General features: G+C 54.6%; 1 pseudogene; it reads left to right on the top strand.

Annotated features, from left to right (window-relative positions):
- Positions 1-17,893: 17,893 nt before the first annotated feature.
- On the top strand, positions 17,894-22,111 carry LOC133753982 (uncharacterized; annotated as a pseudogene).
- Positions 22,112-22,416: the final 305 nt, after the last annotated feature.

Below are 22,416 nucleotides of genomic sequence, written 5' to 3'. Positions count from 1 at the left end.
TCCCCCGACTGCCCCTGACACTACTGGGAACCTGCTAGTCTGTGGCCAAACCCCATGTCCTGCGCTCCCTGCCGGCCTGGACGGGACCAGGAACCCTTCAGTCTGCCGCATGAACCCCACGTCCTTAAATCCCCTGCATACCGCTGATGGAACTGGGAACCTGTCAGTCTGCATCCAGAACCCCACCCCATTATCTCCTCTTCCCGGACAGACTGCATCAGGAACCTGTGGGTTTGCGGCAAGAACCCCTCCTCCTTAGGCTCCCCTGCCTGCCCCTGGCTGCACAGGGAACATGTCAGTCTGCGGCCAGAACAGCACCTCCTTGGCTCCCTGCCTACCCCTGCCTGGCCCAGGAACCTCTCAGTCTGCGACCAGAACCCTACCACCTTAGCTCTCCTGCCTGCCCCTCATGGGCCCAGAACCTGTAGCTCTGTGGCCAGAACCCCACCTCCCTGGCTCCCCTGAAGGATCCTCACTGGACCAGGAAACTGGCAGTCTGTGGCCAGAACCCCACGTCCTTAGCTGCCCTGCTTGCCCATGATGGCACCGGGAACCAGTCAGTATGTGGCCAGAACCGCACCTTTGGAGGTCACCCTGAGTGACCCTCAGGGGACCAGTATCCTTTCAGTCTGCAGCCAGAACCCCACCTTCTTGACTCCCCTGTCTACCAAAAGGACCCGGAACCAGTCAGTCTATGCCCAGAACCCAACCCATGAGCTCCCCTGCCTGGACAAATTGCGCCGGAAACACTCTGTGGCCAAAACCCCACCTAGATTTGGGTCCCTGCCTACCCCTGATGGGACCGGGCACCTGTCAGTCTGCGGCAGGAATCCCATGTCCTTAGCTCCCCTGCCTGCCCCTGAGGGGACCAGGAACCTGGCAGTCTGCGGCCAGAACCCCACCTCCTTGGCTCCCCTGCCTGCCCCTGAGGGGACCAGGAACCTGGCAATCTGTGACAGGAGCCCCAACCCTCGGCTCTCCTGCGGCCCCTTACGGGGCCCCAACCTGTGAGTCTACCACCTGAACCCCATCCCTCGGCTCTCCTGCCGCCCCTGACAGGGCCCGGAGCAAGTCAGTCTGTGACAAGAGCCCCACCCCTCGGCTCTCCTTCCGCATCTGACAAAGCCCCGAGCACATAAGTCTACCACCAGAACCCCACCTATCGGCTCTGCTGCCGCCCCTGACTGGACCCGGAACCTGTCAGTCTGTGACAGGAGCCCCACTCTTCGGCGCTCCTGCCGCCCCTGACTGGACCCGGAACCTGTCAGTCTGTGACAGGAGCCCCACCACAAGGCTCTCCTGCCGCCCCTGATGGGACCCGGAACCTGTCAGTCTGTGACAGGAGCCCCACCCCAAGGCTCTCCTGCCGCCCCTGACAGGACCCGGAGCCTGTCAGTCTGTGACAGGAGCCCCACCCCAAGGCTCTCCTGCTGCCCTGACTGGACCCGGAACCTGTCAGTCTGTGACAGGAGCCCCACCCCAAGGCTCTCCTGCCGCCCCTGACAGGACCCGGAACCTGTCAGTCTGTGACAGGAGCCCCACCCCAAGTCTCTCCTGCCGCCCTGACGGGACCGGAACCTGTCAGTCTGTGACATTAGCCCCAACCCTCAGCTCTCCTGCGGCCCCTGACGGGACCTGAACCTGTCAGTCTGTGACAGGAGCCCCACCCCTCGGCTCTCCTTCGGCATCTGACAAAGCCCCGAGCACATAAGTCTACCACCAGAACCCCACCTATCGGCTCTCCTGCCACTCCTGACTGGACCCGGAACCTGTCAGTCTGTGACAGGAGCCCCACTACTCGGCGCTCCTGCCGCCCCTGACTGGACCCGGAACCTGTAGGTCTACCACCAGAACCCCACCGCTCGGCTCTCCTGCCGCCCCTGACGGGACCCGGAACCTGTCAGTCTGTGACAGGAGCCCCACCCCAAGGCTCTCCTGCCGTCCCTGACGGGACCAGAACCTGTCAGTCTGTGACAGGAGCCCCACCCCAAGGCTCTCCTGCCGCTCCTGACCGGACCCGGAACCTGTCATTCTGTGACAGGAGCCCTACCACAAGGCTCTCCTGCCGCCCTGATGGGACCGGAACCTGTCAGTCTGTGACAAGAGCCCCACCCCAAGGCTCTCCTGCCACGCTTACTGGATCCGGAACCTGTCAGTCTGTGACAGGAGCCCCACCCCAAGGCTCTCCTGCCGGGCCGACGGGGCCCCGAATCTGTCATTCTGTGACAGGAGCCCTACCACAAGGCTCTCCTGCCGCCCTGACGGGACCGGAAACTGTCAGTCTGTGACAGGAGCCCCACCTCTTGGCTCTCCTGCCGCCCCTGACGGGACCCGGAACCTGTCAGTCCGTGACAGGAGCCCCAACCTCGGCTCTCCTGCCGCCCCTGACGGGACCCGGAACCTGTCATTCTGTGACAGGAGCCCCACCCCTAGGCTCTCCTGCCGCCCCTGACTGGACCAGAACCTGTGAATCTGTGACAGCAGCCCCACCCCAAGGCTCTCCTGCCGCCCCTTCTGGACCCGGAGCCTGTCAGTCTGTGACAGGAGCCCCACCCCAAGGCTCTCCTGCCGCTCCTGACCGGACCCGGAACCTGTCAGTCTGTGACAGGAGCCCCACCCCAAGGCTCTCCTGCCGCCCCTGACGGCACCCAGAACCTGTCAGTCTGTGACAGGAGCCCCACCCCTCGGCTCTCCTGCCGCCCTGACTGGACCCGGAACCTGTCAGTCTGTGACAGGAGCCCCACCCCTCGGCTCTCCTGCCGCCCCTGACAGGACCGGAGCCTGTCAGTCCGTGACAGGAGCCCCACCCCTCGGCTCTCCAGCCGCCCCTGACTGGACCCGGAACCTGTCAGTCTGTGACTGGAGCCCCACCCCTCGGCGCTCCTGCCGCCCTGACGGGACCCGGAACCTGTCAGTCTATGACAGGAGCCCCAACCCTCGGCTCTCCTGCCGCCCCTGACGGGGCCCGGAACCTGTCAGTCTGTGACAGGAGCCCCACCCCTCGGCTCTCCTGCCCCCCTGACTGGACCTGGAACCTGTCAGTCTGTGACAGGAGCCCCACCCCAAGGCTCTGCTGCCACCCCTGACGGGACCGGAACCTGTCAGTCTGTGAAGGAGCCCCACCCCAAGGCTCTCCTGCCGCCCTGACTGGACCCGGAGCCTGTCAGTCCGTGACAGGAGCCCCACCCCTCGGCTCTCCAGCCGCCCCTGACTGGACCCGGAACCTGTCAGTCTGTGATAGGAGCCCCACCCCTCGGCGCTCCTGCCGCCCTGACGGGACCCGGAGCCTGTCAGTCTGTAACAGGAGCCCCACCCCTCGGCTCTCCCGCCGCCCCTGACGGGACCCTGAACCTGTCAGTCTGTGACGAGCACCCCACCCCTCGGCTCTCCCGCCGCCCTGACTGGACCCGGAGCCTGTCAGTCCGTGACAGGAGCCCCACCCCTCGGCTCTCCAGCCGCCCCTGACTGGACCCGGAACCTGTCAGTCTGTGACAGGAGCCCCACCCCAAGGCTCTCCTGCCGCCCTGACTGGACCCGGAACCTGTCAGTCTGTGACTGGAGCCCCACCCCTGGGCTCTCCGGCCGCCCTGACTGGACGCGGAACCTGTCAGTCTGTGACTGGAGCCCCACCCCTCGGCGCTCCTGCCGCCCCTGCCCGAGTGCGCCTCCTCCCGTTCTCTGCACTGCCGCTAATGGCGTTTTGCAGCAGGCACTCAGAACGCCACCCCCGCCTCCCCGGAGGCTGCCTGGAAGAGTTGGGCGCCAGTCCACGTTGAGCACCTCGCCTTCTGCGCGGCCCTGACTGACTACTGATGGATGAGGAGGAACAGTCTGGGCTGTCCAGCTCGTGGTGGGCACGGGCCGGCAGCGTCGCAGAAGACAGGTTCTGGGCTCCTACTGCTCGTTCCTCCTCCCAGACCAGGGCAGGCAGGGCCAAGCTACAGGGCGAGGTTCTGGCGGACGGACAGTGAGCTGCCAGGGACGTGCTGGCGCAGAACCGAAGCTGCCCCGTGCGTCCTGAGCTGGGCATGGGCGGGACGACTGCCGCACTGCGCGCGTGCACGGCACTGCCCGCGGCCCGTCAGGAGCCGGGAGGGGCGTGGCTCGAGGCGCCCAGGCTGGCTGCTGTCTCAGCCAGTCAGGGGCACTGAGGGGCGGGGCCGACGGAGGAGGGCAGGACCTCGCGCAGATTGGCAGGGCCTCTTCCAATCAAGGGCGAGCAGAGGCGCAGAAGAAGGCGGTGCCGTGTGAAGACCGCTTGTCAGGCAGCTCCCTGGTCCCGCCGGGTGCTGGGAAGGGGGCTCCTAGGGGGTTCGGACGTCCTGGGAGCAGATTGGCAGGGCCGCTGTCCAGTGAGGGCACTCAGTGACGAAGGGGCGGCGCGGGGGTGAAGGGGCAAAGACCTGCATCCCAGTCTCTCACAAGGATACAGCAGGTGCACAGGAGCCCTGAGCCCACCCCACCTTCTCCCTCCGGGTCTCTCACAAGGATATAACAGGTGCACAGGGAGCTGAACCCACCCTAGGTTCCCCCTCCGGGTCTCTCACTAAGATATAAAAGGCGCACAGGGGCCCTGAGCCCACCCCAGGACCGCCATCCGGGTCTCTCACAAGGATACAACAGATGCAAAGGCGCCCTAAGTCCATCCAAGATCCTCAATCCGGGTCTTTCACAAGGATATAACAGTCGCACAGGGACCTGAAACAACCGAAAGACTGCCATCCGGGTCTCTCACAAGGATACAACAGGTGCACAGGGATCTGAGAAAGCCCCAGGACCTCCATCTGGGCCTGTCACAAGCATGTAGCAGGTGCACAGAGTCTTGAGCCCACCGAAGATGCTCCATCCGGGTCTGTCAGTGGCACTGACCTCACCCAAGATCCTCCATCCATGTGATTCACAAAGATATAACAGTTGCACGGGGGCCGGAATGAACTGAAGACCTCCTTCTGGGTCTCTCACAATGATATATCAGGTGCACAGGGTTTGCAACCCGTCCCACGACCTCCATCCGGGTAGCTCTCAAAGATACAACAGGGGAACATGGACCTGAGCCCACCCCAGGCCCTCCATCAGGGTCTCTCACAAGGATATCATTGATGCACAGGGGCCCTTAGCCCACCCCAGGACCACCTGCCGGGTCTCTCACAAGGGGACAACAGGTGCACAGGGGTGATGAACCCATCCCAGGATGTCAACCAAGTCTCTCACAAGGACATAACACGTGTAAAAGGGGGTGGAGCCCATACCAGGCCACCCACCCGGGTTTCTCTTAAGAATAGAACAGGGAGAAAGGGGTTCTGAGCGCATCTCGGGTCCTCCATTTGGGCCTTTCACAAGGATAAAAGAAGTGCACAGGGGTTTGAGCCCATCCCAGGTCTTACATCCAGGAATTCACAAGGATAAAACAGGTGCAGGGGGCTCTGAGCCCACCCTAGGACACCCATCCGGGTCTCTCACAAGAAGATGAAAGGTGCACGGGGACTTTAGAAACCACCAGGATCTCCATCCCAGTCTCTCAAAACATGCAACGTGTGCAAAGGAACGCTGAGCCCACCCCAGGACCTCCATCCGGGTCTCTCACAAGGAAAGAACAAGTGCAAATGGGTGATGAGCCCATCCCAGAACATCCACCCAGGTCTTTCTCAAGGATATCACGGGGGCACAGGGGCCCTGAGCCCATCCCAAGCCCTCCATCCGGGTCACACACTGGATATAACAGGTGCCAAATCTCGCGATGCAAAGAGGAGGAGAGGAAACTCTTCTGGCTCTAGGGGATGTGACACGAAGACCTACAGGGAGAGCAAGGATGCCCACAGCTTGGGAGCCCAGCCTAGGAGTCTACGCACCAGCGCTGGAAGGGGAGGTGAGACAACAACCCTGGTAGCTCAAGACATTGGCAGGGAAATGGCAGGAAGAGCCTAGAGGGAACGAGGCTTGAAGCCTAAATTGAACCAGGAAGACATAGAAGACCGAAACAGACCCATAACGGAGACAGACTCGAAACAGTTATAAAGGCCCTCCCAACAAAGAAAAGCCCAGGACCAGATGGATCCGCTGCTGAATTCTACCAGACATTTAAAGAAGAATTAACTCCAATTCTCCTCAAACTATTCAGAGCAATCGAAAAAAAAGGAATCCTCCCAAATTCTTTCTATGAAGCCAGCATCACCTTAATTCCTAAGCTGGAGAAAGATGCAGCGATGAAAGAAGTACAGACCAATATCCCTGATGAACATGGATGCAAAGATGCTCAATAAAATTCTGGACAATAGAATGCAACAACACATCAGAAAGATCATCCACCTGACCAAGTGGGATTTATCCCTGGTATGCAGGGATGGTTCAACATTCGCAAATCAATCAACGTGATACACCACATTGAAAGACTGCAGAAGAAAAACCATATGATTCTCTCAATAGACGCAGAGAAAGCATTTGATACAGTACAACACCCTTTCATGATGAAAACTCTAAGCAAACTGGGTATGGAAGGAACATTCCTCAATACAATCAAAGCAATTTATGAAAATCCTACGGCCAACATCCTATTGAATGGGAAAAGTTGGAAGCATTTCCGCTGAGATCTGGTACCAGACAGGGATGCCCACTCTCACCACTGCTCCTCAGTATAGTTCTGGAAGTTTTAGCCAGAGGCATTAGGCAGGAAAAAGAAATTAAAGGGATACAAATTGGGAAGGAAGAACTCAAACTATCCCTCTTTGCAGGTGATATGATTCTTTATTTAGGGGACCCAAAGAACTCTACTAAGAGACTACTGGAACTCATCGAAGAGTTTGGCAAAGTAGCAGGATATAAAATCAATGCACAAAAATCAACAGCCTTTGTATACACAGGCAATGCCACGGCTGAAGAAGAACTGCTAAGATCAATCCCATTCTCAATAGCTGCAAAAACAATCAAATACCTTGGAATACACTTACCCAAGGACGTTAAAGATCTCTACGATGAAAACTACAAAACCTTAAAGAAAGAAATAGAAGAGGATACCAAAAATGGAGAAATCTTCCATGCTCATGGATTGGAAGAATCAACAAAATCAAAATGTCCATTCTCCCAAAAGCAATTTACAGATTCAATGCAATTCCAATTAAAATGCCAAAGACATTCTTCTCAGATCTGGAAAAAATAAGTTTGAAATTCATATGGAGACACAGGAGACCTCGAATAGCTAAAGAAATCTTGTATAACAAAAACAAAGCCGGAGGCATCACAATACCTGATTTTAGGACATACTACAGGGCAGTTGTTATCAAAACAGCATGGTACTGGTACAGAAACAGATGGATAGACCAATGGAACAGAATAGAAACACCAGAAATCAATCCAAACATCTACAGCCAACTCATATTTGATCAAGGATCCAAGACCAATTCCTGGAGCAAGGACAGTCTATTCAACAAATGGTGCTGGGAAAACTGGATTTCCACATGCAGAAGCTTGAAGCAAGACCCCTACCTTTCACCTTACACAAAAATTCACTCAACATGGATTAAAGACTTCATTCTGTGACCTGACACCAACAAATTATTAGAGAACAATGGAGAAACCCTGCAAGATATAGGCACCGGCAAAGACTTCTTGGAAAATACCCCCAGAAGCACAGGCAGTCAAAGCCAAAATGATCATTTGGGATTGCATCAAACTGTTAAGTTTCTGTACTGCAAAAGAAACAGTCAGGAGACTGAAGAGGCAAGCGACAGAATGGGAAAAAATATTTGCAAACTATGCAACAGATAAAGGGTTGATAACCAGAATCTACAAACACATCAAGAAACTCCACAACATCAAAACAAACAACCCACTTAAGAGATGGGCCAAGGACCTCAGTAGACTCTTTTCCAACGAGGAAATCCAAATGGCCAACAGGCACATGAAAAAATATTCAGGGCCACTAGCAATCAGGGAAATGCAAATCAAAACCACAATGAGGTTTCACCTCACCCGGGTGAGAATGGCTCACATTCAGAAATCTACCAACAGCAGATGCTGGAGAGGTTATGGGGAAAAGGGACACTAACCCACTGTTGGTGGGAATGCAAACTGGTTAAGCCACTATGGAAGTCAGTCTGGAGATTCCTCAGAAACCTGAACATAACCCTACCATACAACCCAGCCATCCCACTCCTTGGAATTTACCCAAAGGAAATTAAATTGGCAAAGAAAAAAGCCATCTGCACCTTAATGCTTATTGCAGCTCCACTCACAATAGCTAAGACCTGGAACCAACCCAAATGCCCATCGACAGTAGACTGGATAAAGAAATTATGGGACATGTACTCTACAGAATACTGTACAGCAGTCAAAAACAATGAAACCCAGTCATTTACAACAAGATGGAAGAATCTGGAAAACATTATGCTGAGTGAATTAAGCCATTCCCAAAGGGACACATATCATATGTTCTCCCTGATCGGCGACAACTAACTGAGCACAAAGGAGAAACCTATTGAAGTGAAATGGACACTGTGAGAAACAGTGAGTTGATCAGCTCTCGTCCTGACTGTTGATGTACAATGCAATACTTTATCCATTTTAGTATTTTTTTCTGTTCTACTTAATACTATCCGTTGAACTCTGTAATTAATACACAGTTATTTTTAAGTGTTGAAACTTAAGAGAATAGGGATCCCTATAAAAATAAGAGTGGGAATAAGAGAGGGAGGAGATATATAATGGGGGACCTGTTCAATAGGACTTGCCCCTAATGGTTGGGTTAGAAACATGCCAGGGGATTCCAATACAATCCCATCAAGGCGGCATGGACCAATGCCATCTCACTAGTCCAAGTGATCAATTTCAGTTGATAGGTCTAAGAGTCAAAGGGATCACATAAACAAGACTAGTGTCTGCTAATACTAACTGATAAAATCAGAAAGGGAGAGAACGATCCAACATGGGAAGTGGGAGACACAGCAGACTCATAGATGGCAGATGTCCTAAACAACACTCTGGCCTCAGAATCAGCCCTTAAGGCATTCGGATGTGGCTGAAGACCCCATGAGAGTGTTTCAGACGTGGAAATCCAAGACACTCTGGCAAAAAAAAAATGACCTAAATGAAAGATCTCTGTGAGATCCCAGTAGAAAGAAGTGGCCTTCAAAGAGGGAGATACCCTTCTCTGAAGGGAGGAGAGAACTTCCACTTTGACTATGACCCTGTCGGAATCAGATCGAAGTCGGCAAACTCAAAAGGCTTCCATAGCCTTGGCAGCTCATGACTAGAGCCTAGGGAGATTACTGACGCCATAAACAAGAGTGTCCAATTGTTAAGCCAACAACAGCGGTCACTGTGCACTTCCTTCTCATGTAGGATCTCTGTCCTAATGTGCTGTACATTGTGGTTTAATGCTATAACAGGTCACCAAACAGTATTTTACACTTTGTGTTTCTGTGTGGGTGCAAACGGATGAAATCTTTACTGCATGTATAGTAAACTGATCTTCTGTATATACAGAGAATTGAACGTGAACCTTGATGTGAATAGAATGGGAGAGAGAGAGGGAGAGGGGAGGGTTGCAGGTGGGAGAGAAGTTATGGAGGGAAATGCCATTGTAATTGATAAGCTGTAATTTGGAAATTTATATTCATTAAAAATGCATATGGACTTTAAAAAAAAGATATAACAGGTGCACGGAGCTCTGAGCCCACCCCAGTTCCTTCATCCGGGTCTCTCACAAGGATATAACAGGTGCACAGGGGCCTGAGAAACCCCCAGGACCTCCATCAGGGTCGCTCACTAAAAAAGAACAGGTGCAAAAAGGTGATGTCCCCATCCCAGTCCATCCACCCGGGTCTCTCAAGGATGTAACAGGGGCACAGGGGCCCTGAGCCCATCCCAGGTCCTCCATTGGGGTCTCTCACAAGAATATAATAGGTGCACAGGGGCCTGAGCCCACCACAGAACCTCCATCCAGATCTCTCACAAGGATACAACAGGTGCACGGGGACTTGAGGAACCCCCAGGATATAAATCTGGTTCTCTCACTAGTATATAACAGTTGCACAGGAACCTAAACCCATCACAGGACCTCCATCTGGGTGTCTCACAAGGATGTAACAGTTGCACGGGGGCCCTGAACCCGTCCAAGGTCTCCATCCGGGCCTCTCAGTAGGATATAACAGGTGCACAGTGACTTGAGAAAGCTTCAGGACCTCCATCCAGGTCTCTCAGAAGAATATTATGTGTACAGGGCCTTGAACCCATCACAGGACCTCTATCCGGGTCTCTCACAGGGATATGACTAGAGCACGGGGGCCCTGAGAAAACCCCAGGACCTCTATCAGGTCTCTCACAAGAATATAACAGGTGCATGGGGCCCTGAGCCCACCCCAGTTCCTCCATCCAAGTCTCTCACAAGGATAGAGCAGGTGCATGGGGATTTGAGAAAAACCCAAGGCCTCCATCAGGGTTTCTCACAAGGATATACTACATGCTGGGGACTTGAGAAACCGCCATGACCTCCATCTGCATCCCAAGGATACAACAGGAACACAGGATCCCTGAGCCCACACCAGGTCCTCCATCCAGGTCTCTCACAAGGATATAACGAGTGCAAAGGGGTGATGAGTGCATCCAAGAACAACCACCCGGGTCTTCTCAAGGATATAACTGGGGCACAGGGGCCCTGAGCCCATAGCAGGACCTCCATCCGGGTCTCTCACAAACATAACAGGTACACAGGACCCTGAGCCCACCCCACTTCTTCCATCCGGGTCTCTCATAAAGATATAACAGGTGCAATGGGTGATGTACCCAACCCGGGACCTCCACCCGGGTCTTTCACAAGGATGTAACAGGTCCACAGGGGCCCTGAGCCCATCCCAGGTCCTACATACGGGCCTTTCACAAGCACATAACAGGTGTATGGGGCTCTGAGACAATCCCCAGACATCAATCCGGGTCACTCACAAGGATATAACAGGTGCACAGGGGCCCTGGAGACCCGGATGGAGCCCTGGGGACCTGGATGGAGCCCTGGGGACCCGATGGAGAGTGACTGACAGCCAGTGGGGACTGGAAGAACCCACCCAGTGCCACTCAGGGCTGATTGACAGCCATCAGAAGACCACAGAGCCCACCCCCTGTCACTCAAGGGTGACCGACAGTGTAGGGAGACCCGGAAGTGCTCCTCGGTCCCCTCACCAGCTCGCTCTGCCTGTCAATCAAATAAGAAAAATATGTTAAACAACTGGGACCATGCTGTGGACGAGTATATTTCAACAGCAGGAAGCAGAGGGAGCCAGAGATGAACAACTGTGGAACGTTCTGAAGCATTCTAGAACATTCTGGAACAATCCATACCATCCCGGACCATTTCAGAACATTCTGGAACATTCCGGAGCATACTAGCACATTCTCAGGTGGGAGGAGACGCTGAGGCGAGCAGGGGCAGAAATCATCTGAAGGGCGGGGCGGTTCTGGAATGTTCTAGAATGTTCCGGAACCTTCTCCAAGGCAGGCATCCTCAGGGTGGGCAGGTGTCTGTTGGAGAGACAGGAAAGCCGAGTCAGAAGGGGAAAGCCGAGTCAGCGCCGGGTCAGCCCGGAAGCGCCCGGAAGCCTCACCCGTGTCGGCCACGCGCAGGATGTTCTCCCGCGGGATCCCGTGCTGCTCCGTGAGCCTCGCGTAGTCCTCCAGCCGGTCGTCGTTTATGACCTTCAATCTGACTGTGGCAAGAGTGGGCGCCGACTGTGTACGCGCGCTTTAGTGTGTGCCTACTGCATACACTCGCTTTAGTGGGTGCTCACTGCATATGCTCACCCCCTCTAGTGGGCATCAACTGTATATGCTAGCGTTAGTGGGCACCAAGTGTGTATGCCCACCATGTCTAGTGGGCACCAACTGTATACACTCGCTTTATCCAGTGGGCACCGACTGTATATGCCTGGCCGTGCAGCCCCCCTACTCTTTATGCTGGCTTTACAATTTAGTGGGCGTCGACTGTATACACTCAGTGTATGTAGTAGACGTTGACTGTATACGCCCACCCCAGCTAGCAGGCGCTGACTGTATATGCTTTTTTTATATAGTGGGTGCCAACTGTATACACTCGCTTTATATAGTGGTCGTCGACTGTATACACTAGAGTTATATAGTATGCGCCGACTGTATACACTCACTGTATCTAGTAGACGCTGACTGTACGCCCGCCCCAGCTAGTGGGCGCCGACTGTATGCGCTCAGTCTATATAACGGGCACCTGCTGTATATGCTCGCTCTACATAGTGGGCGCCAACTGTATATGCATGGCCGTGCAGCCCCGCTTCCCCTGTATACAGTCGGGGTCAGGCTCTCAGGTCGCGGTGCGTGTCCCTAGTGGGCGCCGGCTGTATACATGTGTGCATGAGGGGGGCTCACCAAAAAGGAAGCTGGTGTGGGTGGTGGTGCCGTTGGCCCCCTGTTCCTGTTGATGACGACGAGCCTGTCGGGGTCCTGGCCCAGGAGCTGGAAGTAGTTCTGGCCCTCGACTGTAGGGAGAGAGGGGGGTGTGCGGGATGTGCCGGTGCATGCTGGGACATTCTGGGACATTCTGAACATTTTGGTATAGTCTGAAACATAATTGTCTAGAACATTCTGGAATATTCTAGCACGTTCTGGAACCATCTAGAACACGAGGAACTGTCTGGAGCATTCTGGACATTGTGTAACATCCTGGCACATTTCTAGGAACACTACAGAACATTCTGGAACATTCTGGGACATTCAGGACACTCTCCCAGGGCCTGCTAGACAGTTCCCTGGGGTCATCTGGAATTGTCTGGACGTTCCGGAACATTCTGTACTCACAGTCAGCAGTGTAGACGTCATCTGCGTTCTTCCGGGCCACGACCATGTGTGGAGTGCAGACCCTGTTCTTCCTGAATAAGAGACCAGGAACATGGCCGCTTGCTGTGGGCTCCACTGCTCCTGTCTGCTCTCCCTCTGGGCTCGCCTGGTCCCCCCTGGCCTGCTCTTTGACTCTGAGATCGGCTATCCCTGTCTGCTCTCTCTCAGCTCCGTGACTCCCCTCTGCCCACCTGCTCTCTGACTCTGGGCTCGATGACTCCTGTCTGCTCTCTCTCCCTATGCTCCCCTTTTCCCCCCTGGCCTGCTCTTTGACTCTGGGATCGGCTGGCCTGTCTGCTCTCTCCCAGCTCCATGACTCCCCTCTAGCCTCTTACTTTGGGCTCGATGACTCCTGTCTGCTCTCCCTCTGGGCTCGCCTGGTCCCCCCTGGCCTGCTCTTTGACTCTGGGATCGGCTGGCCTTGTCTGCTCTCTCCCAGCTCCACGACTTCCCTCTAGCCCGCCTGCTCTCTGACTCTGGGCTCGATGACTGCTGTCTGCTCTCTCGCTCTCTCTGGGATCTCTGGGCTTGGCTGCTCCTGGCTTCCCTGTTCTCTGGGCTTGATTGCTCCCCCTGGCTCTCTGTCTCTGGCCTCTCCTGTCTGCCCTGGCCCCGCCCCCTCACCTGACATAGTAGAAGACATTCAGGGGTTGCAGTCCTCCTGGCACTCAATATGGCGGAGCAGCATGCGGTGCGGCCCCCCATCCTGGACCTGGTCCAGGTTGTCGGCGGCGATGGCGAAGGTGCGCCAGGGCCCCGAGATCTGGGCAGGACAAGAAATGACGTGAATGAATGATATGGCTGCAGACACAGCGCGAGTGGGTGTTGCGAAGTCAGGATACCTGGGCGGGGTCGACCTCAGCGCAGGCCACGCCCACCGCAAGGATGAGGAGGAGAGCCTTTGTCACCGTCGTCATCTTCATCGCAATCATCATCATTGTCTGAGCCTGCGGGGACCGGGCGTCTATTTATTGCCGGGGCTGGGGGCGCAGTGGGCGGGGCCAAGGTTGTGCAAACATCCTGGTTGGCGCCAGGGACATTCTGGAACATCCCGGGAGCTTCCAGGAAATTCGGGGAGATTCCTTCATGGGTTCTTGGGGTTTGGAATTTTCCAGATCGCCTGGTGGGTATTTCCAGGATTCTAGAATGTTCTAGAATGCCCAGGGAATGTCCTTGGCATTTCAAGGAATTTTGTAGAACGTTCTAAATATTCTTAGGATGCTTTCCAGAGCTCCTGGTGAGCGTCCTGGGGCCTTACACTGTTCCAGAAGACACCGGAGGAGGACAATCTCAGCATTTCCTAGAATTTTCCAGAATGTTCTAGAATGTTTCCAGAATGCCCGGTGTGTGTCCTCAGGGCCTTAGAATATTCTAGAGCACGTGGTCTTGGAGTGTCCCAGAATACTGGTGCATGTCAGAATTTTCTAGAATGTTCATGATGTCCTGGAATGCTTGGTGAGTGTCTTTGTGGTCTTGAAATTTTGTAGAATGGTCTAGCATGTTGTAGAGCACCAGGCGAGCGTCCTGTGGGTCTGAGAACCTCCGCCAATGTGCTGGAAATTTCCACAGCCCTGGTGGGCTCAGGACGTCCCAGTGCAGTCACAAACCTGGCCACCCCACTGTGTGCCCTGGGTAAATGTCAGCCAGCTTGGGCGTGGCACCAGGATGCCCATCATGCCCAGCCAGGAACTTTCCACTCAGACCTGTGTCCCAGAATCCCCCCAGACTCACTTAGTGATGTTTTGGAACATTCTGGAACATTCTAGAACACCTTGGAAAATCCTAGGGTATCCTGGAACATTCTAGAATGTCCTAGAATGTTCCAGAATCAGGGTTTTTCTTTTCAGCTTTTTTCATGCCCAGGCACCCATACGCGACCTTGAGAACTCCAGGGAGGTCACTCCGATCTCTGTCTCAGTGGAAAAACTGACTTGGACCGGTTCTGCATTGTGCAATCCTTTAATCCCATTTTCTGCTCCACTCACTCCAGGGGTCCAGCAGGCTCTGGCCAGAACGAAGTGGCCAGGATAAGCGTGGGAGTGTGCACAGGGCCCCCATGAGACCATGCAGCATGAAATCGGGAAGATTCTACGGTGTTTCTGGCTGCTGGAATGTTCCAGAATGTTTCTCCAGAAGTCTCTGGAAAGGTCTAGAACATTCTTGTGTCTGGCAGGAGATCCTTTTTTCTGAGAGAAAACGTCAAAATATCACCAAAAATGAGCTTTCCATAAAACAAAATTAGAAAGAACAGTCCCAGAATTTTCTAAAAAAGCTTAAAAATGACAAAAATGAGCACCTTACTTACTAGTTCTGTTCCTTTCATTCAGCCCATCTTCTACTCTTATCCACTTCTCAACAGACTACGTTTTCCTGTAGCCAGAACCCCACTCCTTTAGCTCCCTTGCCTGCCACTGACTGTACTGGGAACCTGTCAGTTAACACCTGGAAACCCCCACCTCCTTGGCTCTGCTGCTACCCTAACGGGACCCAGAACCTGTCAGTCTGTGACGAGAACCCCACCCCTTGGCTCTCCTGCCGCCCCTGACTGGACCCGGAACCTGTCAGTCTGTGACAGGAGCCCCACCCCAAGGCTCCTCTGTCACCCTGATGGGACCCGGAACCTGTCAGTCTGTGACAGGAGCCCCACCCCCAGGCTCTCCTGCCGCCCTGACTGGACACGGAACCTGTCAGTCTGTGACAGGAGCCCCACCCCTCAGCGCTCCTGCCGCCCTGACTGGACCCGGAACCTGTCAGTCTGTCACTGGAACCCCACCCCTCGGCTCTCCTGCCGCCCCTGACTGGACCAGGAACCTGTCAGTCTGTGACAGGAGCCCCACCCCAAGGCTCTCCTGCCGTCCTGACTGGACCCGGAGCCTGTCAGTCCGTGACAGGAGCCCCACCCCTCGGCTCTCCAGCCGCCCTGACTGGACCCGGAACCTGTCAGTCTGTGACTGGAGCCCCACCCCAAGGCTCTCCTGCCGCCCTGACTAGACCCGGAGCCTGTGAGTCCGTGACAGGAGCCCCACCCCTCGGCTCTCCAGCCGCCCCTGACTGGACCCGGAACCTGTCAGTCTGTGACTGGAGCCCCACCCCAAGGCTCTCCTGCCGCCCTGACTGGACCAGGAGCATGTCAGTCTGTGACAGGAGCCCCACCCCTCGGCTCTCCAGCCGCCCCTGACTGGACCCGGAACCTGTCAGTCTGTGACAGGAGCCCCACCCCTCGGCTCTCCTGCCGCCCTGACTGGACCCGGTACCTGTCAGTCTGTGACTGGAGCCCCACCCCAAGGCTCTCCTGCCGGCACTGCCCGTGGCCCGTCAGGAGCTGGGAGGGGCGGGCTCGAGGCGCCCAGGCTGGCTGCTGTCTCAGCCAGTCAGGGGCACTGAGGGGCGGGGCCGACGGAGGAGGGCAGGACCTCGCGCAGATTGGCAGGGCCTCTTCCAATCAAGGGCGAGCAGAGGCGCAGAAGAAGGCGGTGCCGTGTGAAGACCGCTTGTCAGGCAGCTCCCTGGTCCCGCCGGGTGCTGGGAAGGGGGCTCCTAGGGCGTTCGGACGTCCTGGGAGCAGATTGGCAGGGCCGCTGTCCAGTGAGGGCACTCAGTGACGAAGGGGCGGCGCGGGGGTGAAGGGGCAAAGACCTGCATCCCAGTCTCTCACAAAGATACAGCAGGTGCACAGGAGCCCTGAGCCCACCCCACCTTCTCCCTCCGGGTCTCTCACAAGGATATAACAGGTGCACAGGGAGCTGAACCCACCCTAGGTTCCCCCTCCGGGTCTCTCACTAAGATATAAAAGGCGCACAGGGGCCCTGAGCCCACCCCAGGACCGCCATCCGGGTCTCTCACAAGGATACAACAGATGCAAAGGCGCCCTAAGTCCATCCAAGATCCTCAATCCGGGTCTTTCACAAGGATATACCAGTCGCACAGGGACCTGAAACAACCGGAAGACCGCCATCCGGGTCTCTCACAAGGATACAACAGGTGCACAGGGATCTGAGAAAGCCCCAGGACCTCCATCTGGGCCTGTCACAAGCATGTAGCAGGTGCACAGAGTCTTGAGCCCACCGAAGATGCTCCATCCGGGTCTGTCAGTGGCACTGACCTCACCCAAGATCCTCCATCCATGTCATTCACAAAGATATAACAGTTGCACGGGGGCTGGAATGAACTGAAGACCTCCTTCTGGGTCTCTCACAATGATATATCAGGTGCACAGCATTTGCAACCCATCCCACGACCACCATCCGGGTAGCTCTCAAAGATACAACAGGGGAACATGGACCTGAGCCCACCCCAGGCCCTCCATCAGGGTCTCTCACAAGGATATCATTGATGCACAGGGACCCTTAGCCCACCCCAGGACCACCCTCCGGGTCTCTCACAAGGAAACAAAAGGTGCACAGGGGTGATGAACCCATCCCAGGATGTCAACCAAGTCTCTCACAAGGACATAACACGTGTAAAAGGGGGTGGAGCCCATACCAGGCCACCCACCCGGGTTTCTCTTAAGAATAGAACAGGGAGAAAGGGGTGCTGAGCGCATCTCAGGTCCTCCATTTGGGTCTTTCACAAGGATAAAACAAGTGTACAGGGGCCCTGAGCCCATCCCAGGTCTTACATCCAGGAATTCACAAGGATAAAACAGGTGCACATGGCTCTGAGACCACCCTAGGACACCCATCCGGGTCTCTCACAAGAAGATGAAAGGTGCACGGGGACTTTAGAAACCACCAGGATCTCCATCCCAGTCTCTCAAAACATGCAACATGTGCAAAGGAACGCTGAGCCCACCCCAGGACCTCCATCCGGGTCTCTCACAAGGAAAGAACAAGTGCAAATGGGTGATGAGCCCATCCCAGAACATCCACCCAGGTCTTTCTCAAGGATATCACGGGGGCACAGGGGCCCTGAGCCCCTCCCAAGCCCTCCATCCGGGTCACTCACTGGATATAACAGGTGCCAAATCTCGCGATGCAAAGAGGAGGAGAGGAAACTCTTCTGGCTCTAGGGGATGTGACACGGAGGACCTATGGGGAGAGCAAGGATGCCCACAGCTTGGGAGCCCAGCCTAGGAGTCTACGCACCAGCGCTGGAAGGGGAGGTGAGACAACAACCCTGGTAGCTCGAGACATTGGCAGGGAAATGGCAGGAAGAGCCTAGAGGGAATGAGGCTTGAAGCCTAAATTGAACCAGGAAGACATAGAAGACCGAAACAGACCCATAACGGAGACAGACGTCGAAACAGTTATAAAGGCCCTCCCAACAAAGAAAAGCCCAGGGCCAGATGGATCCACTGCTGAATTCTACCAGACATTTAAAGAAGAATTAACTCCAATTCTCCTCAAACTATTCAGAGCCATTGAAAAAAGAGGAATCTTCCTAAATTCTTTCTATGAAGCCAGCATCACCTTAATTCCTAAGCTGGAGAAAGATGCAGCGATGAAAGAAGTGCAGACCAATATCCCTGATGAACATGGATGCAAAGATCCTCAATAAAATTCTGGACAATAGAATGCAACAACACATCAGAAAGATCATCCACCCAGGCCAAGTGGGATTTAACCCCGGTATGCAGGGATGGTTCAATGTTCCCAAAACAATCAACGTGATACACCACATTAACAGACTGCAGAAGAAAAACCATATGATTCTCTTAATAGAGAAATGCAGAGAAAGCATTTGATACAATACAACACCCTTTCATGATGAAAACTCTACGCAAACTGGGTATAGAAGGAACATTCCTCAATACAATCAAAGCAATATATGATAAACCCACGGCCAACATCCTATTGAATGGGAAAAGTTGGAAGCATTTCCGCTGAGATCTGGTACCAGACAGGGATGCCCTCTCTCACCACTGCTATTCAATATAGTTCTGGAAGTTTTAGCCAGAGCCATCAGGCAAGAAAAAGAAATTAAAGGGATACAAACTGGGAAGGGAGAAGGCAAACTATCCCTCTTTGCAGATGATATGATTCTTTATTTAGAGGACCCAAAGAACTCTACTAATGAAGGACCCTTATGGGGGGAGGGACAAGAAACTAGGCCTGGGCAAATATCAGGGGCTTCTTAAGAGGTTAGATGTTCCCCAGAGTCTAGCGTGCAGGACGTTCTCTGGGAAGGAAAAGTCAATCCCCTTCAGAGAACCTCTAGGCACGCCCAGAGCAGAGCTGCCCCTCCCCTTCGGAGAGTCTCTAGGCACGCACTTATGATGTCACTGCGACCGGCCAATCCTGTAACACCTCAGCACTCTCCCTCAGCACTCTCCCTCAGCATTCTCCGGTATGCTAATTGTCCCTCCAAACCAGCCGATCCCGTGCCACCTCTGCATTTTCCACCAGCACTCTCCACCAGCATTCTTTGCCAGCGTTCTCCCATATGCTAATGGTCCCTCTGAACTGACCAATCCTACGCATGCGCATTAGGAATATGCTAATTCGTTGCCTATATAACCTGTGTGAAACTGCCGCTCAGGGCTCCTCACTACCTGAGGTGGGGGCCCGTTTGCACAAACGTTCAATAAAAACCTCGTGCTTTTTGCATCAACTGGTCTGGAGTCTGGATCTTTGGGCATCCTCCCGAGCAAGTGGGCATCTCTGCAACTGAGAGGTCCAACATTTTGGGGGCTCGTCCGGGATTTTAGGTCACCCTCAGACCCATTCCCCACGGACCAGTTGGAGATACGATTAAGTGTTTTCTGTTTGTTGTTCTTCGTCTTGAGTGTTCTGACTGGCCAGTACCTGACTCTGTGAGACCAGTGGGGGAGGCAGGCGTGCCCAGCAACCCCTGGTCCATTCCCCGGAGGACGCTCCGGTTTGTGAGACCAGTAGGGGAAACCCTCGGTCCGTTCCCCTGGAAGATGCTCCCGGGGTGGTCTGGAGGTGGGTCGGAGACCAAGTCTCCCTCCTTCCCGGGGAGGGCTGGTCAGGAAGCCGCTCCCAAAAATAGCGCAATAGCATTCGATTTGTTGTAGGTCTGTTGCCACGCGGTTTGTTGGCTGTTCTTTTTGCTTGGTTTGACGCACCTGGAATGGTCTGGAGGAAGGCCAGGGACCAAGTCTCCCTCCTTTCCGGGAAAAGCCTGGCCAAGCGGCCGCTCCCATCTGAGGTAGCATTGTCGATTTGTCCTAGATCTGGTGCCGCACAGTTTGTCTTGTTTACTGTATGTGTCTGTGTATTGGCTGTTCTTTTTGTTTGGGCTGAAATCTTTGCACCCATGGGTCAACAAATAACCACCCCTTTAAGTCTCACTCTAGATCACTGGAAGGATGTTTGAGAACGTGCGCGCCACCTCTCAGTGGAGGTTAAAAGGAAACGATGGGCAAAATTCTGTTCCTCAGAGTGGCCGGCCTTCGAGGTTGGCTGGCCAAGGAACGGCACTTTTAACCTCGATATTATTTTACAGATAAGGCGCGAGTCTTTCAGCCAGGATCCAATGGACACCCTGATCAGGTGCCCTACATTACCACGTGGGAGGATCTTTCACGTAACCCCCCTCCCTGGATAAAACCCTTCTCCTTCCCGACGGAGCCCATACGGACCCCGTTACCCCTTCCTCGGCCATCCCCAACTCCTTTAATACCTTCCTCCCTGATACCCCCTCCTCCCATCCCAGTTGTGCCAACCTCCTCCCTATACCCTCTAAAGGAGATTTGAGATCCAAAACCTGACAAGCCACCGGTTCTTCCGGCTGATCAGGACCTTCTGCTCTTTGACTCTCCCCCACCCTATCTTCCCGGCCAGCCTGCTCCCCCGCAGGAACCCCCACAACAACCAGAGCGGGATGTGCAACCTTCTGCACCATCCCCTGATTCCACGAGGGCAAGGGAAAGAAGTCTCAGCGCCTTCCCCGCCCTCCAGCCGCCTGCGCCTCCGCCGGGGGCAGGCAGGGGGCTCGGGAAGCGTCTGGACTTCACAGGCCTTTCCTCTTCGTTCAGTGGCTGGCCAGATGCAGTACTGGCCATTTTCTGCTTCCGATCTTTACAATTGGAAAACCCATAACCCCTGTTTCTCTCAGGACCCCCAGGCTCTGACTGGGCTGATTGAGTCAATTTTATTGACTCATCAGCCCACCTGGGATGATTGTCAGTAGCTTCTGCAGACCCTCCTCACTACTGAGGAAAAGCAGCGTGTCTACCTTGAGGCACGGAAAAACGTCCCTGGAGCAGATGGCCAACCGACCCTACTGCCAAATGAAATCGAAGAGGCGTTTCCCTCAACCCGTCCTGATTGGGACTACACCACCGTTGCTGGTAGGGAGCGACTTCGTCTTTACCGCCAGATTCTCCTTGGGGGTCTCAGAGGGGCTAGAAAGCGCCCCACCAATTTGGCCAAGGTACGTGCAGTAGTGCAGGGGGCTGAGGAAACGCCGGCAGGCTTCCTAGAAAGATTAATGGAAGCCTACCGTATGTACACCCCGTTTGACCCCCTGGCAGAGGACCGGCAGGGAGATGTAATCATGTCCTTTATAGGACAGTCAGCATCGGATCCGCAATAAATTGCAGTGGCTAGAGGGGCTTCAGGGGTATACTATACAAGATTTATTGAAGGAGGCAGAAAAGATTTACAACAAAAGGGAGACCCGAGAGGAGAAGGAGGAAAGGATCCGCAAGGAGCAGGAGGAAAGGGAAGACAAAAGAGACAAAAGACGTAATCGAGAGCTTAGTAGAATTTTGGCCACCGTAGTGCAGGATACAGAGAGGAGTAGACCAGGACAGAATAGGGACTTGGGAGACAAGCGAAAGCCTCGGGTGGAAAGAGATCGATGTGCCTATTGTAAAGAAAGAGGACACTGGGTCAAAGACTGCCCGAAGAAACCACAGGGACCAAAGAAGAGACCAGTTCCAATCCTGTCCCTGGAAGAAGACAATTAGGTGAGTCAGGGCCAGGAGCCCCCCCCTGAGCCCAGGATAACCCTTGAAGTGGGGGGCAGACAGGTAACCTTCCTGATTGACACGGGAGCCCAGCACTCGGTACTGACTTCAGAAAAAGGGCCTTTAAGCTCCAAGACTTCCTGGGTTCAGGGGGCAACTGGAGGGAAGTTATATCGCTGGACAACCAATCGAGAGGTCCAGTTGAGTACAGGACTTGTGACACACTCGTTCTTACTAGTGCCAGACTGCCCCTACCCCCTCCTGGGCAGGGACCTACTCTCGAAGGTAGGAGCCCAAATTCACTTCCATGAGAAAGGAGCTACCATCACAGACTCAGGGGGGCGGCCCCTCCAGGTATTAACACTACGCTTGGAGGACGAACACCGATTATTCGAGAGGTCCTCGTCCACCATGGCTCCTCTGGACCCCAAGTGGCTCACAGATTTTCCTCAGGCCTGGGCAGAGACTGTGGAAATAGGGCTGGCCGTCAACCTGCCTCCCTTGATCATAGATCTGAAGCCCATGGCCATTCCCATGTCAGTTCGTCAATATCCGATGGGCAAGGAAGCTAAGGAAGGTATCCGGCCACATATCCAGAGACTGTTACACCTAGGCATTTTAAAACCTTGTCGTTCACCTTGGAACACCCCCCTACTACCAGTAAAGAAGCCCGGTACGGGTGACTACCGCCC

The sequence above is a fragment of the Lepus europaeus genome, chromosome Y (assembly GCF_033115175.1).
Source record: "Lepus europaeus isolate LE1 chromosome Y, mLepTim1.pri, whole genome shotgun sequence".
NCBI classification, from domain to species: Eukaryota; Metazoa; Chordata; class Mammalia; order Lagomorpha; family Leporidae; genus Lepus; species Lepus europaeus.
Note: the sequence above shows the minus strand (reverse complement) of the source record. Positions and strands in the feature narration are given on the sequence as shown.